The sequence below is a fragment of the Muntiacus reevesi genome, chromosome 3, assembly GCF_963930625.1.
Source record: "Muntiacus reevesi chromosome 3, mMunRee1.1, whole genome shotgun sequence".
NCBI lineage: Eukaryota > Metazoa > Chordata > Mammalia > Artiodactyla > Cervidae > Muntiacus > Muntiacus reevesi.
The window spans coordinates 208,759,424-208,782,174 of NC_089251.1; the positions used below are offsets into that span (position 1 = coordinate 208,759,424).

General features: G+C 40.4%; 1 protein-coding gene across 6 annotated transcripts in view; it reads right to left on the minus strand.

Annotated features, from left to right (window-relative positions):
* NCKAP5 (NCK associated protein 5) overlaps nucleotides 1-22,751 on the minus strand; it is a 1,099,478-nt gene that overhangs the window by 875,171 nt on the left and 201,556 nt on the right. The gene's annotated exons all lie outside the window — the stretch shown is intronic.

Consider the following 22,751-nt stretch of genomic DNA (forward strand, 5'->3'; position numbering starts at 1 on the left):
GACAGATCAAAGTTGTGGTTGCTGGGCATAAGCATTCAGAAAGAGCGCAACTTTGATGACCTTCTGAAAGTGTTTTATCTGGACCACTGGTGTTTCAAGTGTAAATAAAACATAGCTTCCATGGATGTTTTTCATCACAGGTTAAATTCCTTTTTAATTTTTTTTCCCAAGGAACAATTGACAAGATAATACTCCTCTTGCCTTGCCCATAGACATTGATCTCCTATTCCTTGCCTACTCAGGGCTCCCTCTGCAATGCCCAGAAAATGATGCAAACCTTGCTTACAACCCCTTCAAAGCACTCTTCTTAAGTCTCAAACTTTCAACACCATAAATTATGCTTTAGTTTGAAACAGTAGTTGCTAACAAATTTTTATTTTTTCCTCTTTATTTCAATTTAGTGTTCATTATGCATAATCTTAATTGAATAACCTTTTAGAAGTAATTATAACAGACTGCTGTTGTTGGTTAGTCACTAAGTCATGTCTGACTCTTTTGCGACCCCATGGACTGTAGCCCACCAGGCTGCTCTGTCCATGGGACTTCCCAGACAAGAATATTACAGTGGGTTGCTATTTCCTTCTCCAGGGGATCTTCTCAACCCAGGGGTCAACTCCATGTCTCCTGCATTGGCAGGCAGATTCTTTACCACTGAGCCACAAGGGAAGCCCAATTGTAACATAACAACATTTAAAAAAAAATTCTACTGTGCACCACTATGGAGAACAGTGTGGAGATTCCTTAAAAAACTGGAAATAGAATTGCCATATGACCCAACAAAATCCCACTCCTGGGCATACACACTGAGGAAACCAGAACTGAAAGAGACACGTGTACCCCAATGTTCATCACAGCACTGTTTATAATAGCCAGGACATGGAAGCAACCTAGATGCTCATCGGCAGATGAATGGATAAGAAAGTTATGGTACATATACACTATGGAATATTACTCAGCCATTAAAAAGAATTCATTTGAATCAGTTCTAATGAGATGGATGAAACTGGAGCCCATTATACAGAGTGAAGTAAGCCAGAAAGATAAACACCAATACAGTATACTAACGCATATATATGGAATTTAGAAAGATGGTAATGATAACCCTATATGCAAGACAGAAAAAGACACACAGATGTATAGAACAGACTTTTGGACTCTACGGGAAAAGGTGGGGGTGGGATGTTCTGAGAGAATAGCATTGAAACATGTATATTATCAAGGGTGAAACAGATCACCTGTCCAGGTTGGATGCATGAGACAAGTGCTCAGGGCTGGTGCACTGGGATGACCCAGAATGATGGGATGGGGAGAGGGGGGGCGGGGGTTGTTCAGGATGCGGAATCCATGTAAATCCACGGCTGATTCATGTCAATGTATGGCAAAAACCACTACAATATTGTAAAGTAATTAGCCTCCAACTAATTTTAAAAAAGGGAAAAAAAATATTCTGCTGTACAAAAACTTTTAGGTTTGATTGGTCCCACTTATTTATTTTTGTTTTTATTTTCATTGCTTTAGGAGGTGGGTCATAGAGGATCTTGCTGTGATTTATGTCATAGAGTGTTCTATGTTTTCCTCTAGGAGTTTTATAGTTTCTGGTCTTACATTTAAGCTTTTAATTCACTTTTAGTTTATCTTTGTATATGGTGCTAGAAAGTGTTCTATTTTCATTCTTTTACATGTAGTTGTCCAGTCTTCCCAGCAGCACTTATTGAAGTGATGCTTCAATAAGCACTTATCTTTATCTGAGATAAGTGCTTATTGAAGCATCTGCATATTCTTGCCTCCTTTGTCAAAACTAAGGCATCCATAGGTGCGTGGGTATATCTCTGGGCTTTCAATCTTGTTCCATTGGTCTATATTTCTGTTTGTGTGTGTGTGTGCCAGTACCATACTGTCACAATGACTACAGCTTTGTAGTATGGTCTGAAGTCAGGAAGGTTGATTGCTCAAGCTCCCTTCTTCTTTCTCAAGATTGCTTTGGCTATTCAAGTCTTTTGTTCTAGTTCTGTGAAAAATGTCCTTGGTAATTTGATAGGTATTACACTGAATCTGTAGATTACATTTTGTAGTATAGTCATTTTCACAATATTGACTTTTCCAATCCTGAAACATGGAATATGTCCCTATCTACTCAAGTTGTTTCTGATTTCTTTCATCAGTGTCTTCTCTGTATACTGTTCTTTTGTCTCCTTCAGTTCAGTTCAGTCGCTCAGTCGTGTCTGACTCTTTGCGACCCCGTGAATCGCAGCACGCCAGGCCTCCCTGTCCATCACCAACTCCCAGAGTTTACTCAGACTCATGCCCATCGAGTCGGTGATGCCATCCAGCCATCTCATCCTCTGGTGTCCCCTTCTCCTCCTGCCCCCAATCCCTCCCAGCATCAGGGTCTTTTCCAATGACTCAACTCTTCACATGAGGTGGCCAAAGTACTGGAGTTTCAGCTTCAGCATCAGTCCTTCCAATGAACACCCAGGACTGATCTTAGGCAGGCTTATTCCTAGGTATTTTAAGACAACCCTCAGACCAGGAAAAATAATAGCAAATAAAATAACTGACAAAGGATTAATTTAAAAAATATACAAGCAGCTCATACAATACCAGAAAAACAAACAACTTAATCAAGAAATGGGCAAAAGACCTAAACAGACATTTCTCCAAAGACATACAGATGGCTAATAAACACATAAAAAGATGCTCAGCATCATTCATTATTAGAGAAATGAAAATCAAAACAACAATGAGATATCACCTTACATGGGTCAGAATGGCCATCATCAAAAAATCTACAAACAATAAATACTGGAGAGGTTGTGAAGAAAAGGGAACCCTTTTGTACTGTTGGTGGGAATGGAAATTTAAACAGTCACTATGGAAGACAATATGGAGATTCCCTAAAACACTAGGAATAAAACCACCATATGACCCAGCAATCCCACTACTAGGCATATACTCTGAGGAAACGAAAATTGAAAAAGACACATTTTAAAAAAAAAAAAAAAAAAAAAAAAAGAAAAAGACACATTTAACCCAATATTCATTGCAGATCTATTTACAATAGCTAGGACACAGAAGCAACCTAGATGTCCATCAACAAATGAATGGATAAAGAAGTTGTGGTACATATATCCAATGGAATATTAATCAGCCATAAAAGACACATTTGAGTCAGTCTTAATAAGGTGGATGAACCTAGAGCCTATTATACAGAGTGAAGTAAGTCAGAAAGAGAAAAAACAATTATTGTATACTAATATATATATGTGGAATCTAGAAAGACAGTACTGATGAACCTATTTGCAGAGCAGCAAGGAGACACAGACATTAAGAACAAACTTACGGACATGGCTGTGGGGTGGGGGAAAGGGGAGGGTGGGAGGTATGTAAAGACTAACATGGAAACACGCATTACCTTATGTAAAGTAGGTAACCAGTGGGAATTTGCTGAAGGACTCAGGGAACTCTAACTGGGGCTCAATAACAGCCTAGAAGGGTGGGATGGGGAGACAGGTGGGAGGGATGTTCACGTGGGAAGGGACAGGTAAATATATGGCTGATTCATGCATAGAAATCAATGACAACTGTAAAGCAATTACCCTCCAATTAAAAATAAATTTAAGAAAGAAAAAAATTCTGGGAGCAAAGATAAATTCACCCATAATTTCACCATCTCACTCTCTTACTTCTACCATGTTCATGCACCAAACTACAGTTTATATGTAATTTCACACAACCAAAATAATATTTACATGAAATAGTGTGTACTTTAAAATTTTGCTTGGTTTCATGTTGTAAATATTCATTTTTATACCATACTATAGGCTTTATGACAATCATTTCTGATGCCTATGTAATCTTTCTTTAGATTTCTTATAATTGATCTTGCTATCAAACATTAATGTGGCTTTTTATTTTTCTCATTTAAACGACTATATGATATCTTTGCACATATAGATTTTCTAAACTTTGGTTATTTTGTTAGGATTGATTATTATTCCTTCTCCATCTCTTTTATAAGCTCTGCCTCCACCATCCACTTTTCAACAGTCAGTGTTCTCTTGGGTTTCATGAATAATTCTCTTTCTGCACTATTCTTCTCATCTGGGTGAAATCATTCATAATCAAGGCCTTACTTTCTCCAGGGCCCCAGACCTATATCTGTTAGCCAGCAAACACATACCCACCAAAACCTCAAATATTTTCACAAGCAGTAAACACAAACTTCTAGAAATTACTCTGCTTTCCAGGTGGACATGTAATGGCACCCAGGTAAAGGCACCAAGATTCACCCAGTCTTTGAGGTTGGCAACTACACTAGGAATCTCCTCTCTCTCTCCTCCATATCCAACAGGTCTCAAGTCCTCCTTAACACTGTCTTAGAAACCTCTTCCACACCTTGGGGTGCTTCTCTTACTGGCTCCCTCATGGTCACTGCTTTGTTTTAGGTCTTTATCACCTTTTACTTATATAATAATTGTCTGCAGTTGGTTTCCATGCTGACAATTTACCACTGTAACCCATCTGATCTTAAGCAAAGTTTGTCCAATTAAGTATTTTATTAGTTTTTTCTCTTGCTAATATCATTGTCCGACTTCAGCATGTATCAGAATTCCCTGCAGGACTTGTTAAACCAGAGTTTTCTGGGTTCCACCCTCCAGAATTTTTGATTTAGTAGATCTGGGGTCGGCCAGAGAATCTATGTTTCTAAGAAGTTCCTAGGGGATGCCAAAGCTGCTAGTCTGGGGACAACTCATTGAAATCTGCTAGTCTGTAAAATAATATTGATAATCTAATAATTGACGATCTAATTGTGCACATTTTAAAATTTGGACTCACTTGACTCATCCAGCGTTACTTTGTAGAGCTGACCAGTGAAAATGACTTTCCTGCCTGCTGAAATTACCAACTATGTTATCTCCTAACTGCGTTCAGAATTGCCCCTCCTTGTATATGCTTGCCAGAGTTGCCCTTGTATCCAAGCCTTCTTTTTCTGTTGAGAAATCAGCTGATAACCTTAAGGGAATTCCTATATGTTATCTGTTGTTTCTCCTTGCTACTTTTCATATTTTATCTTTGTCTTTAATTTTTGTTAGTTTGATTACTATGTGTCTCAGTGTGTTCCTCCTTGAGTTTATCCAGCCTGGGACTCTTCTGTGTCTCCTTGACTTGGCTGACTACTTCCTTTCCCAGTTTAGGCAAGTTTTCGGTATTATCTCTTCAAATAATTTTTTAGGTCCTTTCTCTCTCTCTTTTCCTTCTGGGACCCCTATATTGCATTTAATGTTGTCCCAGAGGTCTCCCATGTGTGTGCACACTAAGTCACTTCAGTTGTGTCTGACTCTTTGCGACCCTATGGACTGTAGCCCGCCAAGCTCCTCTGTCCATGGGACTGTCCAGGCAAGAATACTGGAGTGGGTTGCCATGCCACCTCTAGGGGATCTTCCCATCCCAGGAATCAAACCTCCATCTCTTGCATTGACAGGGAGATTCTTTACCACTTTGCCAGCTGGGATGAGGGCGCTTAGGCTGTCTTCTTTTCTTTTCATCCTTTCTGCCTATATTTTGTTTTGGCAGTGATTTCTACCATTTTGTATTCCAGGTCACTTACCTATTCCTCTGCCTCAGTTATTCCTCTATTGATTCCTTCAAGTATACTGTTCATCTTTGTTTATTTGTTCTTTGGTTCTTCTAGGTCTTTGGTAAACATTTCATGCATCTTCTCCATTCTTTTCCCAAGATCCTGGATCATCTTCCTATCATTATTCTAAATTCTGTTTCTGGAAGGTTGCCTGTCTTCACTTCATTTAGTTGTTTTCCTGGGGTTTTACCTTGTTCCTTCAACTGGGATATAATCCTCTGCCTTTTCATTTTGATTAACTTTCTATGATTCTGGTTTTCAGTTCTGGAGGCCATGGGATTGCATTTCCTCCTGCTTCCCCTACCTGCCCTCTGGTGGATGAGGCTAAGAGGCTTACACAAGCTTCCTAATGAGAGGGACTGGCAGTGGGTAAAAGTGGCACTGTCTCTGGTGTGCATGACCATGCTCAGTAAGACTGTAATCTGATTGTCAGGTGATGGGTAGGGCTGTGCTCTCTCCCTGTTGGTTATTTGACCTGAAGCAACCTAACTCTGGAGTCTATGGTAGGGCTAATAGCAACCTCCAAGATGGCTTACACCAAGGGGCCCCTCCTGGGATGCTGCTGCCAGCGCTCCTGTCCCCACGGTGAGGCACTGTGGGCCCATGCCTCTGAAAAAGAACCTCTGACACTAGCAGGGAGGTCTGGTTCACTCTCGTGTGAAGTCACTGCTCCTTTCCCCTGGGTTCTCGTGCACACAAGATTTTGTGTGTGCCCTCCAAGAGTATTTCTCCCAGTACTGTGGAAGTCCTGCAATCAAATCCCACTGGTTTTGAAAGTAAGACTCCCTGGGGATTCCCAGTTCCTTTTTTGGATCCCAAGGCTGGGAAGCCTTGTGTGGGGCTCAGAACCTTCACAAAAATAGGAGAACTTCTTTGGTATTATTATTCTCCAGTTTGGAGGTCTCCCACCCAACAGGTAAGGGGTTTGATTTTGTTGTCATTGTGCCCTTCCTACCACCCTGTTGTAGCTTCTTCTTTGTTCTTAGATGTGGGGTAGCTTTTTTTGGTGGTGTCTAGCATCCTCCTGTCAATAGTTGTTCACCACCTAGTCGCAATTTTGGTGCTCTCACAGGAGGAGATGAGTGCAGGTTCTTCTATTCCACCACCTTGAACCTAGTTAGCACAAGTTTTCTTTTTCTATTGGCAAATAACTAAATGAAATCACAAACTCAAATGTGCATGCAGACCAAGTAAGGAGTCAAGAATGCATGAAACAAGAGAATGACAACATGAAGAGAGTTCTATTTAAAGGTTCAGCCTCTTCCCAACTCCTCACTGTTATTATCCTCATGAAACTATTGTTAAGACTTCTGATGTTTTTCAAAAGAAGCCAGAAATCCAGATTTCTAAGCAAAATCTCCAGATACTTAGATATGTGCAATGGATTAAAAAAATTTTCAACAATGAAACCATATGTCTGAACTCAGTCCAAAGCCCATAAGTTTGCAACATAGAGTTGCACTGTATTCTTCTCAAAGGGAAGATCAATGTCAGTTCCTTAATGCAGCTTCCCTAGGCGTAATGCTACCCACAACCATACGCTCAGTGTGCATACAGCACACACGTACACACATATACAGCCTTAGTGATGCTGTCCTTTCTGATCTTACGACACTTGGTTAAAATTTATATGAAAGCGTTTATTTCAATTAAACTGTTTGTACAAATATTAGTCTTCACCACAAAGCAGCTCAAGAACAGAAACTAGATCTTACACTTTATTCTTATTTCCAAATGCAGTGTGCCTAAGAAATAGGTATGAAGGTGCTCTTGCTTCTTCATACAGAAATAAACAAGACAGACTGAATGAACAACTAAATGTAAACTCTTTTATGACATGGCAAACAGCATTTTGCTTCACATACCAAAACTGCCCTTTTTGGACTTTCTCAGTGACGTTAGATTTCTCACAATGAAACAAACACCCAGAGTTCAGCCACACTTTCAACAGATGCACAGAAAATGTTGGTCTAAGTCATCTAATATAAACACTGGATGTATTTGCATCAAGCAGCATTATCTTGGTGTGTCTTTCAAGAGGGAAATGATGAGTGTGATTCATGACAATGACTAAAGGCATCAGTATTCCCTTATCATAACTCCAGGTAATCTTTCACAAGCATGCAATTAATCACAGTGTTTGGAAACAGGAAGATTTATGCATCAATCCAAGAGCCAGCTGTCACCTGTCTATTTAATAATTTTAAGAAATCTTCCCGAACAAAAACAACAAGAAAAAAAAAAAAAAAAAAACAAACCACTCTGTAGTATGCCTGTCAGAAAGAAAGTCAAACCAGAAAATTTTTTCTTTAACATCCTTTGGTTCTGGAGTCGTCTAGTTCCTAGGCCAATGTGTGACTTGACAATCATCAAATATAAAACTAAAATTGAATTTAATTGGTTTCTTGAGCCCTTTTTTCCTAATAAGGAAAAGGTATTGCCAATGGTGCCCTTTGATTCATACTTTCAATGTCAATAAAACTCATTTCAGAGAGGAACTCAAAGTCAGGTTTCTCTTTCATCTTGACTAAGGATTAAACCATGGAGAAATAAAAAACACTTTAAGATAACAGTGATTTTAATTGTAAACTGTAACTTCATAACCTGTAAGGCTTTTATTAGCCAAGGTCCATCCACTCTTATCAGGCTGCCCTCAAACTGGAAAATTTCACACCTGTGTAATTAAAGCTTCTGATTCTGCTGACAGCATCCTTCAGTTTCCAGAGCCCTTATCAGGTCATCAAGCAGCATATGATAGCCCTATATCCTGCCTTCTGTGCCCTTACATTTTAGTAGAGGAGTTAATCTCTACTGTTTTAGCTTACTCTTCCCCTAGAGCCAATGATATTAATCAATATAAAAGAAGAAAAAATAAATTACCAGGTAAAATTATATTTTAAAGTATTTAAATAGTGTCATCCATCTTTAGTTCACCTTTTCGCATTCACATTGACTATCCTTCATGCTCATATATAGCACATTGATTTTTACATTATGGATGAAGATTTTCTTTAGGAAAATGCATCTGATTTTCCAGATCCTCCAATATAAAGTGCTTAAAGAAAAAAGGTAGTGGCTGAGGATGTTGTTATAATTACCTGTTCTCTTTCTGAACACCTTCCCATCATGAGCTAGACATGAGATTGGAATGCATATCATGGTTCCCTATTTGAAATTGCCCAGGCAACCACAACAGAATCTACCCAGTCTTGCTCTGTACAACCTTTTTTTCTTTCTCTTTTCTCATTTTCTGTTGGTCAGTTTCAACATGTTCCCGAAGCATGTTTTTAATCATGATTTTTCCCTTATGGAGAAAATTTAGCGTTGATTTTAACTACTCTGTACTTTTCTTTCCAAAGCTGTTGAGCAATATGACCCTAGTTTTACTTCCTCAGAAGAGGAAGAGAGAGGAGCACTGGCCCTGAGCCCAGGCGTCCTGACCCCGCGGCCTGACTAGTTGACGACTCCTGTTACAATCTCAAGGTCGATGAACTCTGGCTATTGCCCTTAGCATGCAATTGGAGAGCTGTACCTTCTCCCTTTGAAAAAATCTTCTTGCTGATTTGTTTTTATTTCAGCTTAGACATTCTATTCTATCTGTTCCAGGAAGACCAAGTTGCTGTTGGTGCTTTTATACATCTTCCACTTAAATACCGAGTTTTTAATGACATGACAGTGTTTTCCCATAGACACCCTCCTATTACTCAATTTCACATGGATCTACATTATAACTTTAAAACATAAAGGGAAAAGTTAAGCCTATGCAAAAAGAACTAAATTCTCAGAATGTGCCTTCAAACTTACTTTCTCTTTCTTGTCTATCACAATGAATCATGAATCACTTGACCCTAACTAATCATGCCAGCAAGTCCTCTGCAGTTTGTTCATACCAGTAGCTCATTTTGTACCATTATATGTATTCCCAATAAATATTCCTGACACATTTCCTTGCATTTTTCTAGAAATACCATTTGATAACAAACTCCTTCAGGTCAATGACCTTTGCTTTCTTCACCAGACATCAGCACAATCCTGGATCTGGAGTTAGTAATTCCACCATTTACTGGTACTGGGACCTTGATACTTTCATAATCCCACAGAGGCTGGCTTCTTGTCATTAGATAGGGATAATCATGACACTTGTCCTGTCACTCAAAGCCAGGATTATGGGTGATGGTCCCATAAAGTATAATCTGCCAGGCCACTTTTCAAACCACCAGGGCTCACACAGATGCTCTAAAAATCATCCAAGTAAGTACTGCTGTCACACAAACTAGCCAATATTTAAGATAAGTCATACAAGACAGTGGTTTCACCACTCTGACTGTAGTCAACTAAAATGCATTTTAAGTTTTCATCTTTTTCTATCCTCATGAATAAGCTGGAGTTTTAAACACAAATGCAGAAGGATCAGGGAGACACCAAAAATGTAAAAAGAAGACCTAGCATAAGGTTATGTAAGGTGTGCTGAGGACTGTAGCAAACTGGAGGGTCCATGTCTTCCCAAAGTGCGGTACTCACACCGGGTCCAATTAATTGTACCACGCAGAAAGGTAAGCCAAATATTTTAAGAAAAGCAGCAATCCATATTTCTGTAAGCAAAATATGTAGAGTTTTTACTGTTGGCCTTTCAATCAGTTATTAAACGTATAATAGTCAAATTCATCATTGATAGATTTGCCCCATGGATCACAAGAGTTTGCAATCTCTGTTGCAAGGCTTTCAACAACCGAGTTTGCATGGATGACCAAGAAATAACTCTGAACTCTAGTAAGAACTCATTCCGAACCAATATTTTAAGGGACTATTCAAAAGAAGCATAAGGCCTAGTCCTTGTTATCAAAGCAGAGGACCTAATAATTATTAAGCGCCTACCATCCACTTTGCAAAAGTAAATAGTTTACTTTAATATAATCTTTATGAACTTACCAAGTGGTTACTATCACACTCATTCTACTGATGAATTAACCTTAAGGTACAAGGAGTGATTTACCCAAGAGAACATGGCATTAACCAATTCAGTTCCGTTCAGTCGCTCAGTCGTGTCCAACTCTTTGCGACCCCATGAATCGCAGCACGCCAGGCCTCCCTGTCCATCACTAACTCCTGGAATCTACCCAAACCCATGCCCATCGAGCTGATGATGCCATCCAGCCATCTCATCCTCTGTCGTCCCCTTCTCCTCCTGCCCCCAATCCCTCCCAGCATCAGGGTCTTTTCCAATGACTCAACTCTTCACATGAGGTGGCCAAAGTACTGGAGTTTCAGCATCAGCATCAGTCCTTCCAATGAACATCCAGGACTGATCTCCTTTAGGATGGACTGGTTGGATCTCCTTGCCGTCCAAGGGACTCTCAAGAGTCTTCTCCAACACCATAGTTCAAAAGCATCAATTTTTTGGCACTCAGCTTTCTTCACAGTTAATGGCAGAATAATAATTTTAGCTTCATTCTGGCTATTGCAAAAACTCAAGTATTTCTACCATGGAAAGAAACTGAGTCAAACATTAAAGCCTTGGGGGATAACTGAAGTTTAAGTTCAGTGGTGGAGACACTGTGATAAGGCTTTAGAGAAAAGAACAAAATTATACAATGATGAGAAATACGATACTCTCAAGACATACAGGAGGATTGGAGCCTTGGATTAGTTAAGATTTGGATGAATGGAGGAGGAGTAGAAGGAATAGCATGAAGGAAAGCCGGGGTAAATATGAATAACTTAGCAGGTCCTAATATCCTAATCAAGCCTCCCTCTCTCCACTCCATTCTCTCTCTCTCTCACATATGCACGAACATCCTCAGGCTTCAATTAAGGAATGTCTGTTGGTTTTGCTTGCCTCATTGTTTCCCCATCTTTGGTAACATCACGCTTTCATGGTCTTTCCTTTGCAGAATCGACTGTCATTATTCTCCCCTGGAGCTTCATTAACGCTGTAGCAAGAGCCCTCTGCACAAGGGAATTCTCAGATATGCTGATCTAGGAAGTGAAAGGGAGTCAACCCCCAGAGGCAGCACAGGGCTACTGGTGTACCTTCCACACCTTGAGCAGACAACACTGCTCTTCAGAAGGCACCAGACAAATGGACCACCCGTAGCTCACAATGGTGGCCAGTTCATGAACACACCTTTGCACAGTTGTCCTCTCCTCTGACTCACCCATGCTTGTCCCCCTACTGCTGCTCCCTGGAAACACTTCCCAAATGAGCTGCCTGTTACAAGTTCTTATTTATGCTCTGCCTTGGAGAAAACCCAAGTGAAGACAGTTCTTCATACTGAGATGCCAAAACTGCTCTCTGCCCGTCCTTCCCAAGGCGAGATTATGCAACTTTCACTCTGTCACTCATCTATCCTCTGTGTGTGTATGTGTTAGCACTCAGTCGTGTCCAACTCTTTGCGACCCCATGGTCTGCAGCCTGCCATGCTCCTCTGTTCATGGAATTTCCCAGGCAAGAATACTGGAATGGATTGCATTTTCTACTCCAGGGGATCTTCTCAACCCAGGGGGACGATGTTGCTTATGTCTCCTGCATTGGCAGGTAGATTCTTTACCCGCACCACCTGGGAAGCCCCAATTTATCCTCCACTCATCCAATAACATTCTTGCTTCACTTGTATATTGCAGCTAGCATCCATTTCTGTTCCTTACCACCAAATAACTTGCATATATTTATAGGTTTATTTCAAGTGGACCCATATTATACCTTTGAATAATATGAGGAAAGTTATACATATATACAAACATACAAACCTTGCTGCTGATCAGTGTGGTTATTACTTTAGATGGCAAGAAATTCTGAAACATCTGACAGTATTATTAAGTTCCTCTTAAAAAATGAACATTATGGATGAGCTGTACAGTCATCTGGCAAATGATTCATGGTGTTTCTGCCAATGCCCACACCTGGCATGTTGAAGTGCTGAAATCCAGCATTTCCCTGACGACTGCCTGGGCATCTAAAACTAAGACTCCATATGATTTTATGCCTTCTCTATTAGCTCACCCACCATTCTCTGAAATCATTACCGTCTGTCATTTCTTACTTAAGGTCCACTCCCATGATAGAGCAATCTTTGGAGGAAAACACAAATTGCTTTTTACTTTTCCAGGTAAGGAACTGGAGAACAGATGCAAGATTCAAATACATGGTTTCCCAAGACTCTTTTTATACAGTAAATCATACAGCTTTCCAGTGCCACTTGAAATAAACAGGCTAGATTCCTATTAAGTATATCTATCATCCATTCAGTTATCTAGCTATCATCCTACTTTCTTCCTATCATCTGTCTTCTACCTAACTACTAAGTGATTCCAAACACACATGTATAGTCCTGAAAAGTGGCCATTTTTCTAAAATCTGCATTTGAAATTGCAAATAGAACAATCTACATTACTCGGGTGCATCTGGTCCTTGTTAATTCGTAATCTGTTGTATCTTTTATTGTCATGATTTCTCCAGATGTGTGAGTCTAACTCATAAGTTAATATATTACATAAACTACACTAAAGAACTGCTGAAACAGAGTTGAGACTCCTGGACTCACAGCACTCCTCCATACAGGAGCAGTTTAAGTCTAGCTGACCCGATGCCAAGGAGATCATAAAAATCCACTGACTAAGAAACTTGCAAATGAGTCCATGATGCCCCTCCCCCTGCTCAGGGATGGGGTGGGGTGTGTTTTACACTCTGTTGAATTTATAAAAAGAAAAAAAAAAATGCTTAAGAAAAATCCAACTTAACCAAAGATGAATAACTGTTTGAGAACTTTGTTAATACTCCACACAGTAATGGGCCTTTTATCTCCTAAAATAGAATCAGGAACAAGGGGTTTGCTTTTAAACAATGCTTTAAAAATAGAACTTGCTATTTGGAAAGTTTCTTAAGATTTTCTAGAACAGTGGCTTCCAAATGCAGCCCATCATTAGAATCACTCAGCGGGGCTGTCAATTTAAAAAAAAAAAAAAAGAAGAAGAAGATTCCAGGGTCCCACAGTAAACCTACTGAAGCAGAATCTCTGGCAGGTAGGACCAAGTTTCCCTGGTGATTCTGACATTCAGCCAGGTTTTAAAACCATGCATGGTTAGAGTCTCGAGTCTGAACATTAAATATTGCCTTAGCAGTTAAAATTTTAGTGCCTGTGATTATAACTTTATTCTATTAATTTCCTTTGGATTTATGTTTTGGAAGAAAAACCTGGATGGGAAATCATTGGACCGTTATGGTGTCCAAGTCCTCCATTTTGAAAAAGCCCTTCGAAAAGTTTAAATAAAGACTTTGAATGATAATTTGATCCTTGATTACTGTAGTTCTGATAGCTCTTCTGTGGGGGACAGGCCCCGGGGAGGGGGAAGATGTGAAGTTATTTCCAACCTGGCTGAATCATCGGGATTGAGTCAGAAAGCTGGAAAGGATGAGGAGAGACCATCTGGCTTTGTCCCTGTCTTCATGTGGTTGTGATTTGCTTCTAGGAATTTCAAGGCAGGGAGAGTTCACATCTTGTGTTTTGCATCTCAACAGTGAATAAATTCTTCCCTAGGCCCACTTGGTGCAGCTAGGAAGCTGGCATGTCCCAACCCCAAATGAACAGTAAAAGATGATTTTTCCCTAACCTCTCCCTAATGTATCCCCTAGAACCAAAAAACTACACTTAAAATAATATCAAAGGATGGATTATAATCCAAACATAAGCATGACACCATAAAGAGAACCATAGACTGAGTCAGGATATCAAGACAGAAGTCCCAACATTGCTGCTAACAAAAATAGCCAAGGCAGGCTAATCATAAATATCCTTATGTTTTCATTTCTCCATCTCCAAACTGAAGAAATTAAACCCTTTCTGGCTTGATGTTGTGTATACAACACTTATTTAACCCCTCATGGAGGTCTTCAGTGTACCGCTCAATGGCTACATACTGGGTAAAAGCAAGAAATAATAAGACAAATATGCTCCCTGACCACAAACAGTTCACAGTCATAAGGAAAACAGACAAATAATGAACAAACAGTGCCTATGTAATTACATTGACACTATTTCTGAGGAGGAAAAGAAAGATGGTGAGGCACTCTAAAGGAACTATTTAGGCTGTAATATTTCCTACCCTAGACAGCACACCTGGCCCTTTAAATCACTGAAGTGTGGAAAAGCAGATGGTTGTGTATTCCAGGAACTCTCCAAATGAACTGATTTACCCATGAGTATGAAACTGATCAGTCTTATCAGATTTTGGCAGCTTCTAGATAATTGTAGACATATACTTTGTAAAGAAGTATCCACACTTTGCTTGCAGGGCTAGGTAGCTATGTAAATATCTTCTAAGAAAACTAACAGTGTCTCCAAACTTTAAAAACAAAAGATGTGACCTCAGTGTCAACATTATCTCTTGGCTAGGAACTAACGGCAAGGTCAAAGTCATAAACTAAGGCCCATTAACTTCACTTAGAAAAAATGTTTCATGGCCACAAAATAAACTACTAACATTGGCTCTTCTCCCAAGCATGAGATGATTGTAAAGGAACCCAAGAGCATATGGAAAGCTTGGTGAAATTTATCTCCAGTCATGGAAAACATCTACTGTGGTATCCTACTTGCTAAATACTGGGGTGGTAAGGTTAACCCAAGCTTAATAAATTCCATTAACAAGACATTAGTTTACACCAGATCACATTTGTAACCTCAATGATGTCTTTAAGTCAGCTGCCACATAAGATATACCCTCACAGCTACGTGCAGTAAATGGGGTGATCTATCCATCTAAAAGAAGAAAACTACAGGCTAAAGAAGTGACTGAATCATTTCCAAGTTACGTAGCTAATTGGCAAACATGCAGACATATGTGTCCATACACACACATACAGACACCACATGTCTCTATGTCAAGAGGCTGCTATATAGACACTGTGCTAGGCTGCTTCAGTCATGTCCGACTCTTTGCAACACTATGGACAGTCCACCAGGCTCCTCTGTCGATAGGATTCTCCAGGCAAGATTACTGGAGTGGGTTGCCATGTGCTCCTCCAGGGATCTTTCCACCCAAGGATCAAACTCAAGTCTCTTACATCTCCTGCTTTGGCAGGCAGGTTCTTTACGATTAGAGCCACTTGCGAAGTCCACATAGACACTAATAGTGAATTCCAAAAACAACAGATGACATGGAAGAAAACACATAGACTAGATTACATAGAAGATACATGGAATGGAATAGACCACAGCTTGTCTCTAATCATCCTGTAAAAGTCCACTGTATTCTTTCGCAGAAAGCTGAGTTGCCGGGTCTACACTAAATGCCAAGGTAGGTAAACATCAAGAAAAATATCTTAGGGCAGATCCCTCAGTCCTTGGTCTAATTTCATTTGAAATCTTTCATTATTATTGTTGTTGCTATAAGCAGCAGCATCACTACCATGATGTTTTTGGTTTTTTTTTACTGTTTTGGAATGGAAACTCAAACTCCAATAACATGGAGCTAGTCATGTGATAATGATGATAAACACTTGTCTGTCACCTGAGGTACATTCTGGGCAATCCTTCATATGCATACCTGTAATTTAATGTTTGAATGCTTTTAAACATACCATCAGAGAATCAGAGACTGCAGATGGGTTAGTGTTCAACACATGTCAATATAGAACTCAGATTCAATCAACTGAATTGATCTCACTAGGTTAACAAAATTTTTTATTCTATAACAGATTGAGTAGTGACCTTTTAAAAATATCTTTTCTTCTCAACAATTACGCAAAATGCCCAGACATTGTAGTTAAATAGGGTTAGGCATTACGAAGAACTTATTTTTTTTCGTTCTGGTAAGAACAATTAATAATCTATTCACTAGAATCATTGATGGACACCAGTTCATTCAATAGGTCATTGTGTTTCCTGTAATTCAGTCTTCCCACACTTTTTCACAAGTGCAGTCATTGACTGGGTCCCACTTTGAGGAAGACAAACGCTTGAAGAAACAATAACCACAGCTTTTATCAACTGGACCCTGGAAAACACAGCCCAGCACACTGTAGGGGTAAAAGGCAGTGCCCCGACCTGCATCTTTGAAAGCAGGGCTTATAAATAGCCCAGGGCACTTTCCTGTTTGGAGAGCTCAGTAACAGCTGCTCATAGCACACATTTCTTTCATACTTCCCTCCCTGCCACAAAGAAAATACAAACTAAAACTGGATGAAGGAATGGACATTATTCAACATTAATGTGCCTTCAAAAATAGCACAGGAAGAGTCATAGACACAATGAAGGGAAAAATGAGGAAAACTTAGGAGGAGTAGAGAGAGTAGAGAGGAGATACTTTTAAATAATGAGAAATTTAAACTAAGCAGGAAGGCAAGACGAAAAGGGCAGGATTTGTAAAGGTTGCCTCTCAGAAGTGATATGAAAAGGGCACTGTAGCAGAAATTAGAAAAATCAAGGCTTTTGTTGGTGCTGATGGCAATTAGTCATGCCCCCATTCTTGGGCATGCCCCCAAACATCTCCAGGTCTCTTCCATAAAATGGGCAGAGGGTAAAAGAGACAGAGTTGGACAGCCTGTAAGAATTCCCTCTAATTCCAAAAATGTTATATTGTGTGAACCTACAGAGAATGTTGGCTAGTGGGGGGAGGAGCTGGAAGGAATGCTGGATTCACCTGCCAAATATGTAAGTTCCAGTCCCCTTGGGAAGGGCATTAAGGGATTTGAAGATAAGGCAGACTGAAGCACATCCAGCTTCATGGGCATTGCTTTGCCCCTCCTAGGATGGCTGCTTAAATGGATAATAAGAAAGCTGTCCTCAACCTCCTGGCTACAACAGCAGCACCAAGGGAGCCCACAGTCTAATTCTCAGAGATCCATAAGCATAAAATTCCCTTCTATCTTCTGTGGTGCCCAAAGAATATTCCTCCCCAGGGCTCACAAATTCAAGATGGCAGAATGCACATCCTTTGACTAGAGGCCACATGACCTGTGGGTAAAGAGCACAGGCGCGGGGCTCAGACAGACCTGCACTCTCTACTCCGCCAGGTACCAGATCCATGACCTTTGGTAAGTTGCTTAGTATTTCCCTGACCTTCAACTATTGTTGTTGCTCCTTTTAATTTTCCAAAATGGAGACAGAAATGCAGTTACAAGCTTTAAATGTAGTTATCAAGTACATGGCACAGGGTTAAACACTCAGTAGACATTATCTTCCAGTATTTGTTAACATTATTTTTACAGACTATTTTACTTATTTAGCTTGAAGTAATGTTCGTCTGTTTTCCCAGGTCTTTTGACCTCCTGAATCACTCTAACACCTTCCATGGGAAAAAGAAAGTCTTCTAGCATGGGATGGTCAAGCAGCAGCTGACTGCACATTGACATGAGCTCTATTAAGCAGGCAAAAATCAGGTTGTATCCCTAATGTGGACCACTTAGTACTCGGTAAGTCACTTCAGTCGTGTTCGAGTCTTTGCGACACTTTGGATTGTAGCCCACCAGGCTCCGCTGTCCATGGGATTCTCCCAGCAAGAATACTGGAATGGATTGCCAAGCCTTGCTCCAGGGGATCTTCTCAACCCAGGGATTTGAACCCAAGTCTCTTATGTCTCCTGCACTGGCAAGCGGGTTCTTTCCACTAGTGCCGCCTGGGAAGCCCTGGTCCACATAGTGAGTAAATCTAAACATTTGAAACCGGGACTCCGAATTGTTGGTTAGACTTCCCTAGGGCAACAAAGGCACATTTTTCTCTCCAGCCTAGACATGCAAAGTTTTCCCCTTACCTCTCACCCCTCTCATCATGAGGAACATACACCTGTATGTTGGGAGTGTCATCAGATGGGATATTTCCTCTACTACTTCTGCTTCTGTGAAATGTGCTGAGAAATCAGTCAATATGGAAACTATAGGTATAAATGCTCATCTAAAGTCAGGATCCTAATGTTCATATCTGCTTTTTCTGCAGATGTGAGGTTAGATCACCTGAAACGGCTCTCAAAGGACAAATCATCTTACATGAGAGAAAGACACTCTGAGAAATTAGTCTATGTTCAGGGAGATAAAAATTAAAAATGGGTTACAAAGGGGATCTTTCTGGGAAGACCTGGGAGAAAAAAAACAATCTTCCATCCAGAAGGACTCATGGAAGTTCTCATATGAAAGCAAGGTAGTACTGTATTTTTAGTCATCTTCACTTATAACTCACATTGACATGGTCATTCTACAGTAAAGTAGAATCAGATAATTTTAAAGTAGCAAGAAAGAAACCAAACAAAATCTTTAGTTGAATATCTTCCTTTTACTTTCCCAGGTAACTACAGCTGAGCTTTAAACAACACTAGTTTGAACTGTGTGAGTTTTTCCCTTATATGTGATTTTTTTCATGGCTGAAGGCTATCGTAGGTAGCCTTAGTTGAATCCTCAGATGTGAACTGGAGCTATGGGGGCAACTCAGAGACAGAAAGATGCCTCAGGAACAGGCAGAATACCCAGAAACCCAAGATTCAATCTGAGTGGTAGAAACTGTGACAATCAACTCTGTTAACCTGCGGATTCTATTACACACAGATCTAGGCAGAACTAGGCAGGGAATGCCCAGTGTGCTGGGCAAAGGTGGCTATGGAAGAGTGGCAGAAAACAGGCTTATGATGCTGGCAGAACAGGGACCCAGGGGCCTCAGAGACAGCACCAGTGCTATAAAGGGTCAAGGACCTCCTCTTGGCAATCTTATGATTTCTGACATAATTTCCCAAATGTCCAAGTTAGGAGTACTCATGACATGAGTGCTGGGAGTACTCATGACATTCTGGCTGTGCCACCATCAGTGATCGACACCCTGGAGATAGATGCAGCCCCAGTGCTGCAACCACCCTTACTCCCACATCCTGAGTGAAGTCTAGTTCACAGGTCCCCAGCGAGGCCAAGAATGGGCCACTGAGTGTAGTTATGGTGATGCCAGTTTCTCCAGAGCCCTAAAGGAGCACTTATTCTCAAGCGATTCCAAAGCTGGTCCAGAAAGCAACACCAGTGACCCCTCTCAACACTGTTTCCAGATTCCTCAGGTATACAGTGAGCAGTTAACACTTGCTCCATGGCAATAATGGTGTGTGCAGAAAAGTCCAAGAGAATCACCAAGGTTATGTCTGAATCAAAACGCATCTCTAAGCAACTGAAGCCAGGTGGGAATGAGAAAGAATGGTGTAGGGCAAAGGACAAAAAGATCCCACCCAAAATTTAAACGATCTCCATTGTACAGAGCATGTTCTACACCATCAGCATAAGGAAGACAAGGTACGGAGCCAAGAGACTCAGGGTTTGTTTGAATGCAAAATCAACTGAAAGGACAGGAAAAGAGAGCACCTCATGCATCATCATTCAGCTTTATATCAATATTTTTAATACCTGTGGATATAACCCGGCAGACCCAGGCTGCTGCCCTAGGGAAACACCACTGACACAGTTAACAACAGAGTTTCTAGTGCTCAATTTCAAGGCAATGTCCCTTTTTAGCCAAGTCATCAGAGACTCAAGCACTGTCTATTTGCTTTGTATTTACTGAGTTCATAATCTGTTCTGTGAAGAACTATGATTTTCCCTCAAGGAGAGGTCCTTTTTAAAAAAAAAAGTAGGTATGCTTATTTTCCAAAAAAGAACCAGAAGAGATGTCAAGGAAATGCTCAGTTGGAAGTGGGAAAAGAAGAGAACTGATACTGAGAGAAAGAGAACACTAGGAATTTGAAAACTCATCACATGCCCACCTAAGATATCTTATCCACATCACTGAATATTCAGTCATTCATTCATTCAATAACTACTGGACATTTTGACATGCTAGGCCCTGTTTTAAGCACTAGAAAAAAAGGTTAATAAGAAGCTACTCCTGTGGAGTTTGCTATCTGGCATGGGTGATGGACAAAACACACATAAGTTTGTTACTAAAGCTAGGTAATGACAATTGCCCTGAATGAAAATATAGGAGGAGTTGGGGTTCTTGAGTGCCTGGCATGAGCTAATTTAGATAAGGTACTCAGGGATGGCTCTCTGAATAGGGGTGCCTATGATGTGAGGGAAGGAATTTTGACAAGATATGAAGGGTTAGCTAGCCTTTGCTCTGAGATGTGAGCATAGTTTAAGAACCTCAAGATGAGCAGGTCAGCTAAAGCCACTGGTGCAGGCTAAGGTAGAAACAGGAGAACACTTAGTCACTGCCTCCCTGCAGGGCTTATCATGCATACAAGTCTGCAATATCTTTATGTCCATTCATAAAGGCGTGTGAAAGTTTAATGCATTTCTTTGTAAATGTGTTCATATTTCCTTCCTTTTTCAACAAAAAGTCTCACATATTTATTATGGAGCCAAAGCACTAGAGTAGAAACACTGACACAAAGAGAAAAATTATTTTTCCAATAAAACACATCCAGCTGTTCAGGGGGTAGTGATGTTCTCAGAGTGATGGAGTGAGATGCAAGAGATCTGGACACAGCATAAATAAGTGTGCCACTTCACGTGCTCATGTGCGGGACTCATTATAGACTCAGCTTGACTCTTTTCTTGAAACTGTACCTGATTTTATTACCCGTTTTCATGAAAATCCACTGGGGAATGAGATGATCCTGCTTTTGTTTCTTGGCTAAGAATCACTTAATCTTGAAAGTCTTGGAAAAGACATGGCAAGAAGCAAATTCAACTGCACAGAGGATGGCACAGAATAGAAGAGAGATTAACGCATTTCAATCTCCTTCATGCATTTTTCTTGCTCTTATTGGAGGAGGGTTATTTTTCTATTTCTTCTCTGCGTGACTTCCCCTGGAGCTCCCAATTTTTTTTCAGGCTTTCTGGAAGGCCTTCCCAGCTAGTCCAGCCAGAATGTTTGCTCCTTTCTCTGACCCAGCTCTTCTTTGGAGTCTGTGTGTGTGTGTGTGCTTAACTCTTTGCCATCCCATAGACTATACCCCACCAGGCTCCTCTGTCAATGGGATTTCCCAGGGAAGAATACTGGGTTGTTATTTCCTCCTCCAGGGGATCTTGATCAAACCCACGACTTCTGGGTGTCCTGCATTTTAGGAAGATTTTTTACCTACTGAGCCATCAGGGAAGTCTACTGAACTGCATAATACCTGCCCCACCAGCACCCAATATAGGATGTAGGATTTAGGTTTCTTTTTGTTTTGCATCTACTTCTATGTCATCTCTGGACAAGCCCTCAGTAAAAATGAAGTCAGAAAAAAAATGTGACTTCTAATTCCAGCCCTTCCACTCACTGGTTGTAAACTATTTTTTCAAACTAGTAAGTGAAGTTTTTCAAACAAACTTCACTATAAAATAGAATGTGAGCACTAGTACCTACAGCATGTTTGTAAAGAGGGAAGAGTATAAACAGGTGTTTGGGCATGGGAACAGATGTCAGCAGGGCTATGGGTTTTTATAATAAGGGGCCATGCCTCTGATATTCAGTTATGTCCCACAGTACCTATAACACTTGGTTGTCGCTCGGTCACTAGGTGATGTCTGACTCTTTGTGACCCTTTGGACTGCAGCATGCCAGGCTTCCCTGTCCTGAGCTATCATGTGATAGCTCAAACTCATGTCCATTGAGTTGGTGATGCTATCTAATCATCTCATCCTCTGCTGCCCTCTTCTCCATTTGCCTTCTGTTTTTTCCAGCATCAGGGTCTTTTCCGTTGAGTTAGCTCTTCCCATCAGGTGGCCAAAGTATTGAAGCTTCAGCTTCAGCATCAGTCCTTCCAGTGAATATTCAGGGTTCTCCTTTAGGATTTACTTATTTGATCTCCTTGCTATCCAAGGGACTCTCAAGAGTCTTCTCCAGCACCACAGTTTAAAAGCATCAATACTTCAGCGCTCAGCCTTCTTTATTGTTCAACTCTCAAATTCATACATGACTTTTGGAAAAACGATAGCTTGGACTAGATGGACTTTTGTCGGCAAAGTGATGTCTCTGCTTATAATATGCTGTCTAGGTTTGTCATAGCTTTTCTTCCAAGGAGCAAACTTCTTTTAATTTCATGGCTGCAGTCACTGTCTGCAGTGATTGTGAAGCCCAAGAAGATAAAATATGTCACTGCTTCCACTTTTTTTTTATAACACATTATGCTTCCTATCAATGGTCTTTGAGGATAGTGTTACATGTTCCAG